The following is a 19250-nucleotide window of genomic DNA, read 5'->3' as shown; positions in this document are numbered from 1 at the left end:
TTTACCACTTGCTTTAACATATTGTAACTCTGCATTCTGCCCACAGGGTTTATTTGTGTGCTTCATATGGTTCTTAATAAACATCAATTGTTTCCTTTAACAACATTAACCGGTTGGTCTTAGTAGCGGAGATATAATGTGTTTCCTGTGAGGTATGAACTGATTTTTTGTATATTATGTAGAGGGAATTGGTGACTACAAAGTTTTATATGCCGTTTAATATACGGAGCAACTAGGACATAACTGGACATTCATTTTTTCAGCGTTTCCTTTATTTGCTAGTGACAAAGCATCTGCTGGACGTTGTCACATGTGTAGTATTGATCTTGTTGATCACAGTGGCTGTTCGAACTAAGGCGTGAACTGTCTTCGCTCGCTCGAACGCTGGGGTTGCGGGTTCGAATCCCATTAAAGGTACGGATGTGTGTGTGTTTATTCTGTGTTTTTGCTGTCCTGTTTGCACGTAGCGGCCTTCCGACAGGCTGATCCCCCGTCCAAGGAATCTTACCGACTGTGTATACTTTTAAGAAACTGAAAACGCTGCCATGGTCTCACAAAAGGACTATAGAGCCATAGATATTATATAGATATAGATATAGATAGTATTGGTCTTGCCTTTTTTATTCTGTATTGTGAATGGGGTATATTTGTACAGACGCCAAACTTGAAAGTTAAGGGAATTGCACTCCTTAATTTAAGGTAACCATTTCATATCCAATAATTAATTATGCAAATATAATGATGTTTACTCATTAGCACATAAATTTCAGTTCTTAAAACTCCACGAATAAATTGAGCTGAGTAGCTACGTTACCAGAGGCCCCTATTAAAATATATTTCATTGGAGGACCAGGGACTCATTCGTTTAAAATATTGTCACGCGATATAGTGACTATGGACGGGTTTTGAATTGGTAATCGGATTTATTGGGCTCTTAGACTCGTAACTACAAATAACTACGACAGTCTCGCTGAGTTACACACTCAAAAGATCACTGTAACTACAGCACCCATAAAGTCCTTTGAGTTTTCACTAGCCGCGGCTTGGTAGCGGCTTCCAACTCCCTTCGGGTTCCCGAACTCTCCGCGGCCTCAGCTAGCACCTCACTTCTCACAACTGCAGTTCTGAATTAACTCGAGATTGAAACTTCCTCTGCTCTCGGGCTCACGTCCCCGCAGGCTGGCGGCCGTCTCACATCAACTTCCTACTGTTCTGTCGTCTCAAGACTGTCTCGTAATGGCAGCTGTTCCCTTGCAACGGTTGTTATACTTTCGCCTGATTAGACAGCTGTTACTTGGCAACGGGTCTTCATGTCACACTATTTTTTATTATTCTGTTTATAAGTTTCACAGACGTAAGAATACACACACCCGAGCGCTCGCATGAAATGTAAAGTGTCGTTAAGCTTAAGTAAACATTACCCTATGAACATGAATACGGAACTAGAGCCAAGTTATATCTTCACCTATTCCTAACCTTGGAAGTAGATAGGGGTGAATAGTCATCTCAACACCCCATCCGTTTTATCTTCGGGAACAGAGCCCCCGGCACCATTGTGAAGTAGGCGGATGGGCTTCAGTTGCGCTTTGAATCTGGTGGCGGTGATATAAATTTCTGCCCTTGCAGAGAATCGAGATCCGGTCTCTCACCCCATAGCAGAATCACAGTATTGACTGATTTATTCCGACTCCAAGTTTATAATATCTGTAGCAGGCATTGATCATGCCATAATTATTACTTTAATCTGACAAATGAATTAACAGTTTTCGTACCAACTTGACAATGGGAAATTTGAATTATTCTGATAATACTGTATTTTCTCTATAATAGATCCTCTATTGTTCACAGTAACTGGTAACTGATTCTTCGACTCTATGTTAGTGCCAAGTTTTTCGGAACTCCTTAGCTTGTAGAAGTTACTGAAACCAACAGGGCTGAGATATCAGCTAGGCGGTTCTCATTTTTCTTCATCTTCCGCAACATTTTTGACTGGTCGTGATTTGGGCCCGTTCTATTTCCTCTCTAAAAGGAACAGGGACCCGCTGTACAGGTTGAAGGCTGTCGATTTTTTAGGGCTTACAAAATATAAATATATTTATTTTATAATTTCAGGACACGGTTTGGTTCAATGTTAAACTGAGACTTCCATAGCAGTACTAACTTCTGCGTTCAACCGGGATACATTTATAAAACTCTTCGTATTACAGCAACGTTCTCTTTAAAAGTTCTGTTAATTTGAAATGAGTTCTAAAAGAGTTCTAACAGAACATTTTTTATTAAAGATCTTTTTAAATTAATTTGTTTTTGATTCGGTTGTTCATCAGTTTACTTCCATTCATATATTATATCTATTTTTAGTCCCTTTAACCCAGTATATCAGGTTTAGTATGTGGAGAGAAAAAAACAGTTTTAAACATTGCCATTATCACATTTTTCCGTTAACGTAAATTGAAATAAAACATCCTTATCTATGAAAACAGCAGTATATCGGCAGAAAACTTTGACAACATTAAATGACTTCTCAAAATGTCAAACTGTCTACATTCGTTTGTTTCAGAATTATCGGTAGAGTTTACAGCGTTTTTCTGTACATGTGGTTTCGTCTCTCATCCCTAATTCCACGACAATATGCAGACTGCTCTGGAGCCCAGGTATATCAATAAAATGGACATTTTGCTAGCCGCCCAGTGTTTGAAACAAAGAATAAAAAATACAGTCCAGGCATTCTGTACGTCAGAACTCCCTCAAGGGACGGAGATGCGGGACATATGTAGGGTTTGTCATTAGCAGTGGGACTGTTGAGTAATTAAACCAGTGCGACATATGAGGATTAGTTGTAGAACTATGTTGTGTGCAATCCACAAACAAATTGAAAAATTATACCAAGGCAGCTAATCAAACTCGACAGCTTGCTCTTTGTGGTATCAGATTCACCGTTGAAGAACGCTCTCTTAACTGACAATTTTCAAATTTCAAAACGAATTAAATGTTCATCACATTATTATTATTGTTATTATTTAACAATTATAATTTATCAAGACTTACATAGAAATTTACGCGGTCTAAGGCATGAACCAGCCGGTCACGGTAGCCGAGCGGTCTAAGGCATGTACTGTCTTCGCTCGCTTGGAAACCGGGATCGTGGGTTCGAATCCCACTCAGGGCATGGATGTTTAGTTTGTGTGTGTGTACAGGTAGAGGCCTTGCGACGAGCTGATCACCCGCCCAAGAAGTCCTACCAAATGTTTAAGATCTAGAAAAATCGAAGTGAACGGAGAAATTCATGGAGGTAGGCCTAGGCCCACTGGGGCTGTAGTGACAAGAAAGAAAAAAAAAAAAGGCATCAAATATCTTCGCCCGTTCGAATACTTGGGTCGTAGGTTCGAATCCCACTCGAAGCACGGATGTCTGTGTGAGTTTATTCTATGTTTGTGTTGTTCAATGTGTAGGTAGCGGCTTTGCAACGAGCTGACCCCTCGTCCAAGGAGTCCTACCGACTGTGTATAGGATTAAGAAACTGAAAAAAAGTCCAATGTCCAAAGGGCTGTAGAGCCAGAGAGAGAGGAAAATAGTGTTTCTTGCCTGCTGTATCATGGATGAAGTCTGCAATGATGTCCCCTGCTTTGATTTCACATGCCATTGCTCTGTATCCATCATTTAGTTCCATATTATTTGTCTTTGACACTAATTGCTACACCTAGACGAGAGAGAGTGGTGTAAATTCACAGTTGTATGGAAATTCACATAATCCTCTACAAGGATGTCGCATGGAACTATCAAACAAAGAATTTATGGACTATCGTAAGCCTGTCTTAGGTAACAGAACCCTCGACGTTACATTGGCAGGACAACATAAAAGAACATTCAGGAATGGTTTCTGCATATTATTAATTTTAAATATTTAGAACTATATAATCCAATTTCATTTAAATAACTCAGATATTTTATACAAAATGTAAAGGTTTCCTTTAGTATAGTTTGTCCTTGAAAATGGTCAATGAAGGCCGAAACATGTAAGATTATTTAACCATTAAACTACTGACTACACTTTGTGGTAATGTCACATCACTTTAATAAGAGGGCTTTCAGTGCAATCATGCAAGAAATGATTCTATTAGAATCAAAGACGCGAAGTTTATAAAGTAATTCATATTATGGTCCTGTGGTTCATGTCACCGTGCAAACTGGTAGAAATCTTCCGTCCCGATGATAAAGGCAGCGTGTTCCTCCCGAAGAGCTGGAACCATCCTGCCAGCCTATGCTTTGTCATAATCCAGAAAATCACGGTATGAATTTTTACATTTTTGGAAACCTAATATCTCACATAAGTAAGATGTTTATTTGGTGAATTACATTCTACCAACTTCTCCTACATAATATCAATATCCCAGAATTCATGTCTCCTTATTTACGAGTTTCGATTAATAAATACGTCACATTTGGGAATGCCGTATTTCGAGAAGTGCTCTTACAAAATCAGGGATAATATAATTTCTTTGTCCCAAATAATTAATAAAGTTTTTTGATGTGTAAGGTATCGGAATTGTTTCATACCTTGACTCTGATCTCTTCCTGGCGCGCAATTCATCTTTCGTGCCCAGATTTTTATTAGATATATTTTTTAGCAGTCACAATTAAATACATTCTTCAAGCTAATTTGATAATTTAAACACCGTCCTCGTGTGCTTACTGTGTTGTGATGAGGGCTCCTCCAATGAGAGATCCTCTTCAACCATCAAGTAGATCTGCTGGCCATAATTTCTTTAGCCTTCTTCTTTGTTGTTGTTGTTCCAGTAGGGGCTGCAGTAATGTATTGCTATGATGTCCTAGTTTATCGTGATGTTTTATGCTCTTTCCTTGGATGCCTTCTTTGATGAATGGTACATTGAGATCGCCATGTAGGGTCTGATTAGTCACATACCAAGGTGCATTTGTGACCATCCGCAGTATTCGTGCCCAGAATGAGGCTGTTATAATATTTAGGTATATATCAACTCCCCTTATGTTACTGGGAAACTTTATGTTGTGGAACATTCTTTAATTCATGTCACAGATATAAGATAGATAAATAGTAGACTACCGAAAAGTACAACTGAAGTATGGTGATTTTGAAATGACAACAGAGCCATTATAGCAATATGTTACTTTGAGTACAAACAAAACCAACTGCGAAGATTACTGTCAATTTGGTGTGATGCCGTGAAGTCTGGTAGATTATCACTTTTTTTTCGGAGGAACGCTCTGCTTGCATCTTATTCTACCCTGAAGATGGAGACGTCATATTTCTTCAAAACATTCATAAAAACCTACAGATACACGGCCACAGTAAATCTTGTGAGATAATTCCCAGCTTATTCAGTGACAGTCCTCTATTACAGAGAAAACATATACTTAGTTATGTAAGCTTCAGTGAGAATTTGAGTTACCAGAATTTAAGTGAAGCAAATAGACCAATTATTGTGTAACTAAGTAAGTAAGTGAAAGAAGGGCAGTATGGGAATGGTCTTTTTTAAATGCCATAATAGAACATTATGAAGTGAGTCCTGATAGCTCAGTCGTCCCGCATATATCTTCATAGTAAAAAAAAAAAAAGAAAGGTGAAAGTAAAGCTATCCCTGTAAAAGGCCTTGAAGGTCCATAGGATTGTTAGACGTCGAGGCTCCCACATTTTCTCTAGACAATCGGCTCACAGATGACGGTAAGCCTTACGCACCGGCCATCCTTTACCCCGCAGGAAGATCCCTGGTGTTCATTTCTGTTAGAGGCTGAATCGACCCCAAGGCCATAATGCGGCAGGAAGGATTAGGTAAATTGAAAAAAAAAAATCACCTCATCGGGACTCAAAACCGCTACCTTCCGGCTTGTAACATAGTGCCTCAACCAACTACGCAGTGGAACTTCTGAATGATATTTATTATGGGACGGTTAAGATAGTTTTCTTAAGTTCGGTATTTATGTCGAAATTTTCTGATTATCTTGAGTAGGGTTAATTATAAGCAGCATCGCATATAATGTGTGCAACTGCGCTCATCTTACTGTTACATTACGAACATGTTAATTTTATCGGCCATTGAAAAGAGAACTCATGAACTCAGAAACATTTTCCCTACTACTGGACATAAGTTGCAGAATTTAAGAACTAACAGCAAACAACATACCTGTATAAGAGGAATGCAAAGCAGCGGAACACCGGAACTGATTACAGACACAAGCATATGGAGAAGAGAACTGAAGAGAAGGCAAGAGAATGCAGGTAGCCACGTGGCCAAATGCTGGACAGGATGATAACAGTTGTGCACGTCATTTCCACAGTGAATTTTCATATTTAATTCGGTATATGTGCTCGTAAGTTATTGAAGGAAAGATAGAGGGGCGGATAGAAGTGACCAGAAGACGAGGAAGAAGACGTAAGAAGACGCTGGATGACCTTGGGGACAGAAGAGGATACTGTCATTTGAAGGAGAAAGCTCTAGATCGCATTAAGTGGAGGAACTGTTTTGGAAGAGACTGTGGACCTGTCGTCTTGACAGATTACTGATGAATGAATGAATGAATGAATGTACTCGTGTGTCTAAAGCGTTCCAGTGAAAATTTATTTTAGAATAACTCTATATTGTTTCAGAGTGTTCATCGCTATTTAACTGGGTAATATATTTATGGCCATAAAATGAATTACTCTATTGCTCAGTGTTTCAAAATATTTTATTTATGATATAAAAGAGGTATGAATTTCTAATGGAGATATACTTCCGAAGTGACTGGCTATGTGTATGGGTTTCTGTACCTCTGTTTGTAAAGTAACGGTAATATATTGCAAGAGAGCTCGGCACTCATTAGCACAGTGGAAATTGGTATTCTCTAAGTATTTAGAACCCCGAAGTTAAAATGCTGATTCCTTTCTTGTTGGCTTTAATTTGGAAAATTGTACATTTAATAAATTTCTCACCAATTTAAAATCAACAACGATCGGCCTCTGCAATTTGTCATGTACCATTCGGTATATATTCATCCAGTAATATTATTTAGTATCACAACAAAGATTTTATTTATATTTTGATATTTTGTCAGTGTCGTTTAACAGATGTTTAACCTTTGATGTAGAATAGACCAGCTCATGGTTTGAAATAACATTCGTGAATTTATGAAGATATACTCTACATATTTTTTTTTCTGTATTTCTGGAAGACTGAATGCTTATTGCAGCACATGAAGAATGTCTATTACCACCAAATAGTCTTTTAATCACAAATACTTTGTGAAGCAACGATGACGTAAAGACTTCCAGTTTGTCACACTGTTCGTGGAAATAGAGTCGAATTTATCGGAAAATGTGAGATTTGTGATGGACAAAATGGCACTGGGTGTAGGTTTTCTCCGAGTAGTTCAGATTCCCTGACCAACTTCACTCAACCAATTGCTTCACAATCACCATCATTTATCACCTGGGGCTGATACAATAGGCAAATAGTGGCCGCAGTACCAAGTGAACTCAGTCTCACACCATTTGGAAAGTAAAAAGATAATAAACATAGGACGAAGGAGAATATAATGACAAAGACGACTGACTGTCGCGAAATGTATAATGGCGTAGACCAGGAAAGAGAAGTGAGGATAGAGGAAGTATTGGAGAAAATAAAACAGGAAGAAGATGAAAGTGCAGAAAAATCAAAGCGAAGGAATGTTACGAAATTACGTCACAGATATCACGTGATCGAATTATTGTTCAACTTTTAAGACGGAGATCTAAAAGGCCACTGACTCTGNTATTGTCCAACCACCTACGCCTTGGTCTTCCCAGTGGTCTCTTTCCTTAACAATAATAATAAATAATAACCTAAAAATATACTTTTATAATTTAGTTATTTTATACTGTTAAGTTAGTAATTCCCAAAGCAATACATAGTTTGGAGTAATAAACTGTATCCGAGTGAAAAAAAACAGTTTGATGTATCGTTGTACAATTTAGATTTTGTGACATTAAGTTGAATATCAGTAACATCTGAAGTCAGACATCAATAATTGGAAATCCCTGTCACACTTTAATGCCCTGCTGACTTGAAACATAAACCGTTTATACCTTTTTTTTTAGTCCAAAGTTGGTATATATTGAAGTTAGATGCAGTACATTTTAATACCACCCCATAAAACATGCGTTCCTTTTTGAAGCAAGGGGAGCTTCGTTTTATAATGCATTTTAGTGGCTATAACTGTGCACTACATTATTTTCCTCAGATTCTGACAACCAGACATTTGGAAGCGTCCGTTAAAGATATACGGGCCCTAGGCTTATTTTGAAACGAGTACATGTGTTGGAAAAGATTACTGTGTCTGCTCGACTCCTACTTCGTTAAATTCTTGACTTATTTTGAGACGTGTAATACGTTTGTATCAACTAGATGAAGTTTGTTATATTTTAGCGTCCTGTTACACTGATTCATGTCCATGGTTTATGCTAACCGTCTTACAGTGTATACACTTTTTCACCTTATTCTTCACTTCCACACTACATGTTTCAGCACTAATGTGCCATCCTCAGGTGTCTTTATGTACATTAAACTATTGTACTGTATGCCATGATGTCTTCATTCTAAAATGACTAAAATCTGTATTCGTCATATATGTCGATGAATTCTAAATAATAAAACTTTTCAGGATTCATCCTACGTCGCACTCAAGACAGCGCACACACTACACATATCCAGCAGAACAATGCATGCAGTAACAGGAGCAAAACACAACACAGAACACGATACACAAATGTATGTAGGAAGAATGCTCACATAAAAGAGGATTGGCGTAATTCGCGTGTTTGAGTGCGACGTAGGATGAATCCTGAAAAGTTTTATTATTTAGAATTCATCGACATATATGACGAATACACATTTTAGAATGAAGACATCATGGCATACAGTACAATAGTTTAATGTACATAAAGACACCTGAGGATGGCACATTAGTGCTGAAACATGTAGTGTGGAAGTGAAGAATAAGGTGAAAAAGTGTATACACTGTAAGACGGTTAGCATAAACCATAGATGAAGTTTGTCTATTCTGCATTTCAGGATTCCAGAGATGCGTATTGCAGTGGGTGGACACCTTACAGCTTGCAGACCTAGGCCTGTCTCGGTGGTAACTCGTCTGCTGTACGGTAAGTGAGCGTTACATACCTCAGACAGATGTCAAATGAAAAAGTCATTATGACAGCGACACAAGACCTCAGACAATTACATATTTATGCATAGAATTGTATTTCGTTCAGTTACAGTTTTATTTTTATTTTACTCTTGATGACCGTCGAAGAGCGGAGTTTTCAGTATCACTGTTTCGAATACCGGCTAAGGGATATATTATCAGTAGTCATCAGTTCTAGTCTTTATTTCGCAATTGTTGTGCTAAGTCGTGATTCCCTTCCCGCAGACAAAACAATCAGAGCCTAATGAAGTAATTCCACTGGTTCAGAACAGGTCGCAATTGATGCCGGACTGTGTAGTTTTATTTGGACCGGAATAACGGACCTCATAAACCGGAAATGGAAAGTTTCAGAACTCAATATAAGAGCAAATCCATAAGTTCATACGAGAAAATTAGAGAGAAATGTTTCGCGTACTGGATGATGAAGCCTTATCTAAGAACACTGCTGTGTTTTATTTGTTACGCTATGAATAAAAATAATTAATTGGACCTTATTTTCATACCAGATTACTCATATAGATGCACACTGTTGTAGTTCTTCAATAGGATATTCAGATAAGCCGGTGATTTTTCTGATATTACGCAGCAGATTGATGACTAAAGTAACAGCTGCGTAAACATCGCCATGCACATAAAATATGCGGTTTTTACATGAACACTTAATGGCAGGAAATAGTTATTTTAGCTTCCAAAGCCGCCTTTAAACTTCGTCTTCAGACCGTCTCTAAGTACTTGACGTTGCTATGAAAGCGACAGCGCGGAGAAAAATCTTCCTGGCGAAAAGTTCAACTTAATGGCAACTTCTTTATGTGTAGTATTTGGAAAAGCTTGTTGCTACTTTCATTAAAACGGAAAACTGATATTTTCAATGGGACTTAGGCTAGGTTCAGTTTATAACGTCAGTATTTTATCTTTCAAGGACAAACTCCTGAAAAAAGGGGGGGGGGTTAAACGACAACAGTTGGGACTTGTATTCTGAGGGTTCTTGATTCAGATCTCGGCCAGGACATCGACTACCCTGATTAAGTGTTGTCGTTATTTCCTCAGTTCCTCGAGAAAATTTCCGACATATTTCCATGAACTAAGATACGATCGCTTCCTTTCGTATCCTTTCTAATTCACTATTTACTGTCATATTCTTTTGGCGCTATAATATGAGCAACCGAGGGCGTCGTTAAATAAGCAAATTAAGCAATCTTGTAAGCGTATGTGTAACATAGATATTGATATGGCCGCGCCATAGCTCAAGCTGTTAGTCGCTGGGTTCGATCCCGGGTCTGGTCAAGTCGGATTTGTGGTGGACAAAGTGGCGCTGGGGCAGGTTTTCTCCGAGTACGTCGGTTTCCCCTCCTAATCTTCATTCTACTAATTGCTCCACAATCACCCTCACCTATCATCTGGGGCTGGTACACTAGGCCAGAAATGGCCGCAGTACAAGGGACTTAGTCCCACCCCCACTAGCAATATACATTCAGTATGTTATAATTATCACAATAGTAGGCTCCAAGTAAATAAGAAATAAGCCGAAGGGTGTCTTAATATTCTGTTTGGGGGGTTGCAAAACTGATATAAAGTGTGGATGTCGTAGTTCTACGCCACTATTTTCAGAGCGCATTATGATTTATGAATTGACGGTAACAAGGAATTATTTAATTGTATTTCAAACAAATGCCGATCACAATGGTCGCACTGTCTAAGGTATGAAATGTCTTCGCTCGCTTCAACACTGGGAACGTTGGTTCGAATCCCACTCAAGGCATGGGAGTTTGTGTTGTTCTGTGTAAGGAGCGGTCTTACGATAGGTTGATCCCTCTTCGAAGGAGTCCTGTCGACTGTGTATACATTAGGAAACTGAAGAGAAAAGAAGCGTTTCGCTAACGCTGTATGCTCCAAATAGAAGCAACAGGAAGAAAGACGGATAGATTTCAGGGAAATACTTCAGTAACAAAAGCTATAATCACAGTCATTTGTGTAAGTCTTAGGTTGGCTTCTCGACTGTCCTTAATTTTTTGTCGTTGTCCTATTCATTCCTTTCGAAAGAATGTTGGGGTTTACAACGAAATGGCTTCCCACTTAAGAAAAGTTTTGCGTTGTCATATTCAGGGAGACAGTGATGCCTCATTCAGAGTAGTGTTATAGTACGCAGCCAGAAGTGACATCCCTTAGTTTTATGTCTGTTTTATGGGTACCGCTTTAGTGTCAGGGAGTGTTGTTTTAAATATCTAGCAGCAATAATGGAGATGTTTCTAGATCGAGACATTTGAGGGAGGCAGCTGTATTTGTTCTGTTGGCCTTGTCGGACACTCTGCCAGTTGTAGGACTCCCTTGGATCGAAGATACTGAAAAACGAAACGACTCATACCTACATCTTACTGAGTTTTGTGAGACGACTCACAGAAAGCAAATGATTCAATATATCACTTGTTTATAACATCCTGCCAGTGTGTAGAGGATCCTTCAGGTCTCAGATGTATTCTCTTTTTATCTGGCCATTTACTCCATAAGCCTTTTTCAGTATATCGGATCATGTTCTGCTTTCACGTCATTAAAAAGTCTCTTACTTAGTTAAAGAAGTTACACCTACTCAGCTACATGTATGACTATGTGAAGAAACCAAATCACTTTTAACAGGATCGTAATGTAATTGTTGGTCACAAATAGTTTGCAAATAATCCGCCATCGATCTATTTGGAATAATAGCCTAAAAATAACGAGTTTAATGATAAAAGTAATACACAAATACGTGTATGTGGATTAATATACATTTTTGATCCTGTGATGTTTTCTAGTAAGGAAAAGGAAAGAAGGAAATATGTATATGTTTTATATTTATTGATATTAATACGTACGTCTGTAGTGTGAATAACAGTATATATACTGTGCTGTTTCTGTAATTGGCCTCGTAACAACTTACTCGGCACATAAATAATAAATAACTGAATTAATTATCATAATTGTTATTGTAATTATTATTGGGATCTAGGATAGAGCACTCGGTATAAAGACTGGCTACGGGCTGCACGGCCAGGGGTCGGAGTTCGAGACTCCTTAGAAGCGAAAATTTCTCCTCTCCACTTCAGTCAAACCGTTTATGGGGCCTACCCAGCGTATTATCCAATGTGTACTGGTTGTTCTTTTTATTATGCGTTCTTGTTAAACAGCTTATGAATCGGTAACACCAAAATCTGCTTCCAGTACTCACCACTAGCATCGTTTAAGTTCCACAAACAAAACTGTTTATGGTTTAAAATGCAAACTGTCGAAATTCGTCTGTGAAAATTTTTAAAACATAATCTACGAGTAATTGATGTTTGGACTAGCTAAATTAATCAAATATTAATAGGACTTACATAATTAATTAATTATATTCGCAGCAGCATTTATTTATAGTGTTCCACTGAATTATAGTGAAGTGGAATTCAGTTACATAAGTACGTATGTACGAAGCTCCAGATTTTGCCCACTGTAATTGATAAGTTGTCAAGAAATAGCAGCCGTATTTTTTACATTAGAATTTCTGAAAATATTGTTTTGAATAAATGACATCTTACATAATTAATCAGCTTATTATTGTAGGAAAGAAGCGAGAAAATAGGATTTTTTCCGAATATGTTGCAATAAGGCATTGGATATATTCTCCCTTATCCCGGCATTAATTCATTAAAAACAGGACTGCTGTTTTACTTGTGATGTGACCAATGTTTCATTCATTATGAATCAGATTGTCAGAACATATATAACAATTCTCTCCGACATCCAACTGCAGAATTATAGTTTATATTGTAGACCATATTGTGCAACTAACCAAGTAACAGTTGGGTGTATGTAGCCTGTATACTGAACTGATGGCGGTTCCACTAAAGAGGAGTTATGGAACTCATTTACACACACAAAGTACAAAGTTTATGAGCAAGTTATATTATACGTCGGTACTTTGTATGGCATTTGAATAGATTCTCGAGAATGACTAAGGAGTGGGGATTGAGCTTACATAAGGGCTTAAGGGAGAGGAAAAGTTACGTCTGTGACACCAGCAGATGATATTTACATGGTCCTTATTTAAACACCCCACTACATTTACATTGTAATATCAGATTTACGTATGCAAAATTTAAAACCCTTGGTAACATTATAAAAACAGAAATCGTAAAATTTACTAAGTTAAGAGCATATGATACTTCATGCCTTGGGTCTTAACAAAAGTTTATAAGAAATCCGTGAATTAAGTTCTTCTGAATTATCAAAGTTTAAAGCTGATTTTAAAATAGGAACGTGCTCTGAAATTTGAACCGCATTCTTGAGAAAAGAATAAAACACTGTGATGCTTTACATAAACCATTAGGCCCTACTCCTGTAGCACAAATAACCAAATTAATTTGCGTAGCTTTTTTTCCCCTTGACACTACATCCCCAGTGGGCCTAAGCCTACCTCTGTGAACTTCTCCGTTCACTTCTGTTTTTCTAGATCTTACACATTCGGTAGGACTCCTTGGGCGGATGATCAGCTCGTCGCAAGGCCTCTACCTGTACACAAACACAGAAAAACGCACACACACAAACTAAACATCCATGCCCTGAGAGGGATTCGAACCCACGATCCCGGTTTCCAAGCGAACGAAGACAGTGCATGCATTAGACCGCTCGGCTACCGTGACCGGCTAATTTGCCTACCTATAGCCACTTAAATAACAGTTATACGGGCTCTGGGTCTCACACAGCCTCCTATAAAACATGTACCGGTGGCTGATCTATTGGGGGCAAAAGCGGCAAGGACGTGAAGCTGACAATTCGCCTCCATATACTGCCGAAGTTAAGAATGGTGGAACTATACCTCCACTCTGTTATAAATTTTAACGGTGTGATGCTTAATTAATTAAAGCCAGGAATTATGTTATTTATTTATCTTACGACCACTTAAATAAAAAAAATATGTTGAGTTAAATATAAATATAATTCTTTCTCGAATATTATAAAATATTAATATAAAATTTAAGAGTGGTGTTTATAAAAGACATTAATATGATGAAGTTGTGTGTACGTAAAATAAAGTAAAGGTATCCCTGTAACAGGCTGTGGAGGCCCATAGGGTTGTGAGAAGTTGAGGCTCCCACATTTTCTAGACAATCGGCTCATAGATGGCTACAAGGTTGTCAGCCTTACGCGCCAAAAATATTCCAAGAATATTCCTGGTACTCATTTCTGTTATAGGCTGAGTCGACCCCAGGGCCATAGTACGGCTGGAAGGATTAGGTCATTTGAAAAATTTAATGGCCTCAACGGGAATCGAACCCGCTACCTTCACGCTTGTAGCATAGTGCCTCAACCAACTACGATACAGCGTGCCCCCCCCCCAATCATTTGATGTAGCTAACAAATATCTCTGCACCTAGTATGAATCAAACCGCAGCCCCATTATGCTGTAAGTCTAAGACCTTTTTTACATAAACATCGCGTCACCGGAATAGGTTGTTGGATAATAACAAGCAATATATATTAGTTCTTTGTTTTTTGCGTTCCTTATCCAAAACATATAAGTATTCTCTGCAGATAGAAAATAAAGGCACCGTGGACTGTATACGTATATGTACATATATGCTCTCCTGATGAGGTTTTAAATTTAGTATTTTAGGAGATCTCATCTTCTTTTGAATGTTACAGAGTTAGAAATAATAGGAACACAGCACTTGGCTTTTTTTTTAGAATTAAAGACTTTTGAAGAGGAGACGAGAATATCCGTTACGAACTGTATCGATCGGTACAATTTATTTACACATGAATATCATATTCCCCTGATGTTACAGAAAAGTGACATTGATGAACAGTATATAGAACTGTATATCTTGCATTTCATTTTAATGGATCCGCCGAGTATATGTCTACTGTATTATGCGCAGACACAAAAACACTGAATATTTATAATGATCATTCGTGAACATTTTTATCAGTAGCATTTCCATGTCGCTCTATGTATATTACTGCTTGTTTTGTATTGTAAAAGCTGCACGATGAAAACGCCCATGCGTCTGTGAGCGTGTATCGGAATAGCTTAGAGACAATAAGTCTGAGAGAGCAAATTTTACCGTTCTCACGGTCTTGTCGCTTGCAGATTTCTTATACTATTTCTTCTACCCTGAAGATGGAGGCGATACGTTCCTCCGAAGCGTCGGTTAACACCACTTATACACGGTGCCAAATCCCAGAAGACTGCTTTCTTCAAAGTATAGCTGCGTAGTGTTAAGATAGTTTAGGGGTTGATGACGGGTGAGTTCTGTCACAGCAAGTCAAGGAAAGTTGATGTAGACACCAAATGGTCGTTGAACTCTCTTCCTAACCCCACAGAAGGAAGACTAAAGTCTGGCAATGTAAGCGAGACACAGATCCCTTATAGAAGACTTTCAAGCACCAAAACATTCACATTTTATGGTATACCTGTGTATGGGGAGCTGTTCCAATTCCTAGGTCAATTTACAGCTACAACTTCGTTCAATGTTATCTTTTCCTGTTCTCGTAGGTTTGCTACACGTTCTGTTCGTTTGACGCTTATCATATACGATTTTGTGTGCATCGAAATATTGTACATAACCATAAGTAGATCACAGAATGTGTCTACCTCGGAGGTATTCTGTTATGTACGATATATCTTAAGGAGTCGGGATAGAGAAGTCGGTATAGCGACTGACTAAAGGCTGGACGACAGAGGTGTCGGAGTTCGAGCCCAGGTAGAGTCAAGAATTTTCTCTTTTCCACGTCGTCCAGACAGGTTCTAGGGTCCACTCAACGTCCTACCCAGTGGGTAGAGGGTATCTTTCCCCGAGGGTAAAGCGACCGGGCATGAAGCTGACTACTCAACTGCAACTAGTGCCGAGGTCAATAAAATATGGATCTATATATCTACTCCCCCATACGTCTTCATGGCGTAGTGCTTAATTAGTTAAACACAGGGACAACTTTACCTTTATCTTATGATGTATCTTGATTAGAAGCATTGAGATTCTGCTTTACGAGGTCTGATGTTCTTACGGAAGTGACTATTAAGAATATGATCCTTTAGGGCTTTGATTGTTGTGTTGTCTGGTAGAGAGGTGACAACGTTTCTGCGGAAATTGCTGCCTGCTTCTTCAGTGTCAAAGGTGGAGGCAGAAGAACGTCACTCGTATTGTCTTCTACAGGACATGCTGTTAGCTACAATATAATATTTCTGCAGGACTGACGTCTTAGATGCATCGTTACGTTGTTAAGAAGAAAGTAAGATACGATGTTTTTGGTGAGGCAGTGTCACGAGTTACTGAAACTATTGCGCCAGTTGGGGCAAATAGTATAGAGTTACGTATATTCTAAATGAAGTTAATCATCTTTCTCACAAAACTAATATTTCCTCCGTTTTGTGTGTGGATAATAGAGAAAATGCCCTCACTTCAAGTAGAAATATAAAAATCACGGTTCCTTTAAACAGATCTTCACGTTCTCATGGATTTCTTTCACTATGGACCGTAGAAAACGTAAACAGTAGAAGAAGAAATCCATAAGTTCAGTGACAAGTTTAAATATTTACAGGTCTTTCCACTTGGAAAATGAGAAGACAGTTAAGGGTAAGGGGTGGGGGTGGAACTTTGAAAGTCAAGGCCTGCATTGCCTCCTTCCAGCCAGTCTCTTGGTTTGCCGCGTCACCTATAAACATTTCATAACGTCCCGAGAGTGACACGTTCCAGAGAACACTCCTCTGCTTCCCTTGTACATCAGAAGATTCTCCTCACTTCTAACTCTTGTATAATTCACTACTATCACAGTTCAGCGCCTCTTGTTCGTATCACCAATAGCTTAGCAATTTATGAACAATGAACCAAAAACGAACGAGATTCTGTTGATAAGATTAGCTGTGGTTCATTTGGAATCTGAATATTACAAGTGTTTAGAGGGAAGAATTTATAGCTATAGTAAAGTTCTGGTGGTGGGGGTTTAATACTATGACTGGGGGGCAGAGAGGCGTGATTCAGAATCACATAACCCTGCAGCAGAGCGATGGAATTGTCATTGTACGCATTAATTTCGAATGACTCTTCTGACTGTAAATTGATAGAGAATATTTGGGACTGTCGAGTGAGGGTGTTTGGAAAAAGAAATTTTTTGCTGAGGGCAACGAAGAAACCGGAGGCTTGAGAAAAATGCATAAAGAGGACCTTCATCTTTCTTAACACTTCATAAAATATATTATTACCATGATCAAATCGAAGAGGGTGATTTGAGTGGCACCTTTAGCCCACAGGAGACAAATAAGAAATGCATACAAACGATTATTCCGAAAATATGAAGAGACTACTTGGAAGATTATGCATAGATCTGAGGATAATATTAAACTGAATCTCATAAATTATGTAAGGATGTGTACTAGATATTTGTAGCTCAAGATATGGTACAGATGAGGTTAACTTGATAATTATATATTTATATACATAATTCAAGTCAATTCGTTTATTTACGTGCAAACTTAACAGCACAGAGGCCAATTACAAAGCTAGCACGAATAGAGAAATACACAAAAATAATTAAAAAACAAAATACAAAAATGATAGTCTATATTAGTTACACAGTTAGCATGAATAAAGATACAGAAGCAAACATACACAGACAAAGCCACAATGTGAGAATTTTAGTTTCAAATAGAGCAGCATACAACAACAATAATAATAATAACAACGAAATTAATAAAATTAATGATAATAATAAGAGTTAAATTGGTTCAGTATAAGATATATTTCATCAACAGAGTTTTTGGTCCAAAGACGTCAACGTACATACAGACAATATAATAATAATAATATAAATAAATAATAATATTTTTTTTCTGTATCGTGAAAAACGATTGCTTCTCATACGCTTTAGTTCCTGCGGGCTCCACAGTGATATTACACTTTCCTTGCTTCTGTGTCGAATGGGTATAATAAGGACATGGTACGTATTGCCCTATAATCTGAGAAGAGGCTAAATGTGATCTCTTGCCTGGCTGTAATATATGCCATTAAATAAATTACATGTAAAGACAAGGAGAAATATCCAAACTGTGATGAAAATTCAGGTACAGTTCTGATATCAAAATCTGGATTGTATGGAATACGAAAGTCCTCTATCGCGAAGAATGCTGTATTCCGGGAACATCCCTGAATACAGCATTCTTCATAGTCACCGCCGTGAAAACCTAAAATTTTACGTCCTAAATCGTGTTCATAAAATCCCAACAGTGAACCTTATTCTCAGCCATTCTAATCCCATCAATCGTATTTTAATATTATTTTTCAAAGATGTCTCTGTATTTTCACATTTAATACAACAAACTCGAGCGAGTTGGTTTACTTAGTAGAGCTTATAAATTGTATTCGGAAGGTCGGGTCGGCGGATTGAATCTCGGCAGGGGCACCGACTGTCCGGACTGAAGTACGTATTTCGCAGTCTTCCTCAGTTTCTCCAGTCACATGTCGGGATATTACTTGCAGTTAGGTCAAAATAGCTTCTTCCACATACTTTGCAATTCATTGCTTGCTGTCATCCATAATTTCGACGCTGTAAAACCTGAGTTTCTGACGGCGTCGTAAACTAACTGTAAATTAATAATACTGGAAATACGGTAACACTTTCTTGCAGTAATTTCTGTTCAAAGCTATGAAGCGTAATGCCCTGTAAACTAAACGTGAAACAAGGGGCATACGCCCAAGTAGTGAGAACACAGATACGAAGGGGGTACAAACATTGACGCAGCAAAAGGAAAATAAGGCGGAAGGGGAGAGAGTTTCGTTCTCAAACAAACACGTTTTAGTGTGAACAAAGGTATGGAATAGCATGAAAATAAAATGATTTAAGATCTAGTGCTGTGCGACGGTTTTCAAACAGCGAACAGTGCCTGAAGATGGACAAGTAAGGCCGAAACATGTAACAGTTTAGTGTCATTTTAATGCTATTTTAAATTAAAGAGAAATTGTGAATATTTTAAGTTGTATTAAAATCGGAGGTGAATGAGTGAGTGATACATCAATGCAACAGGATGCTCAGTTATAATAAGTGGAATA

At 38.1% G+C, this 19250-nt stretch overlaps 1 protein-coding gene across 1 annotated transcript in view; it reads left to right on the top strand.

Moving 5' to 3' along the window:
- The window catches only part of LOC111875430 (hemicentin-2), a 462602-nt gene extending 453468 nt beyond the window's left edge, over nucleotides 1-9134 (top strand). Inside the window, exon 16 of the transcript XR_004514196.1 lies at nucleotides 9063-9134. The gene's annotated coding sequence lies outside the window, so the exon portion shown is untranslated. The remainder of the gene's footprint in view (nucleotides 1-9062) is intronic.
- Nucleotides 9135-19250: the final 10116 nt, after the last annotated feature.

Source organism: Cryptotermes secundus, unplaced genomic scaffold, assembly GCF_002891405.2.
Source record: "Cryptotermes secundus unplaced genomic scaffold, Csec_1.0 scaffold253, whole genome shotgun sequence".
Lineage (NCBI taxonomy): Eukaryota > Metazoa > Arthropoda > Insecta > Blattodea > Kalotermitidae > Cryptotermes > Cryptotermes secundus.
The sequence above is the reverse complement of the archived record's forward strand: the minus strand, read 5'-3'. Positions and strand labels throughout refer to the sequence as shown.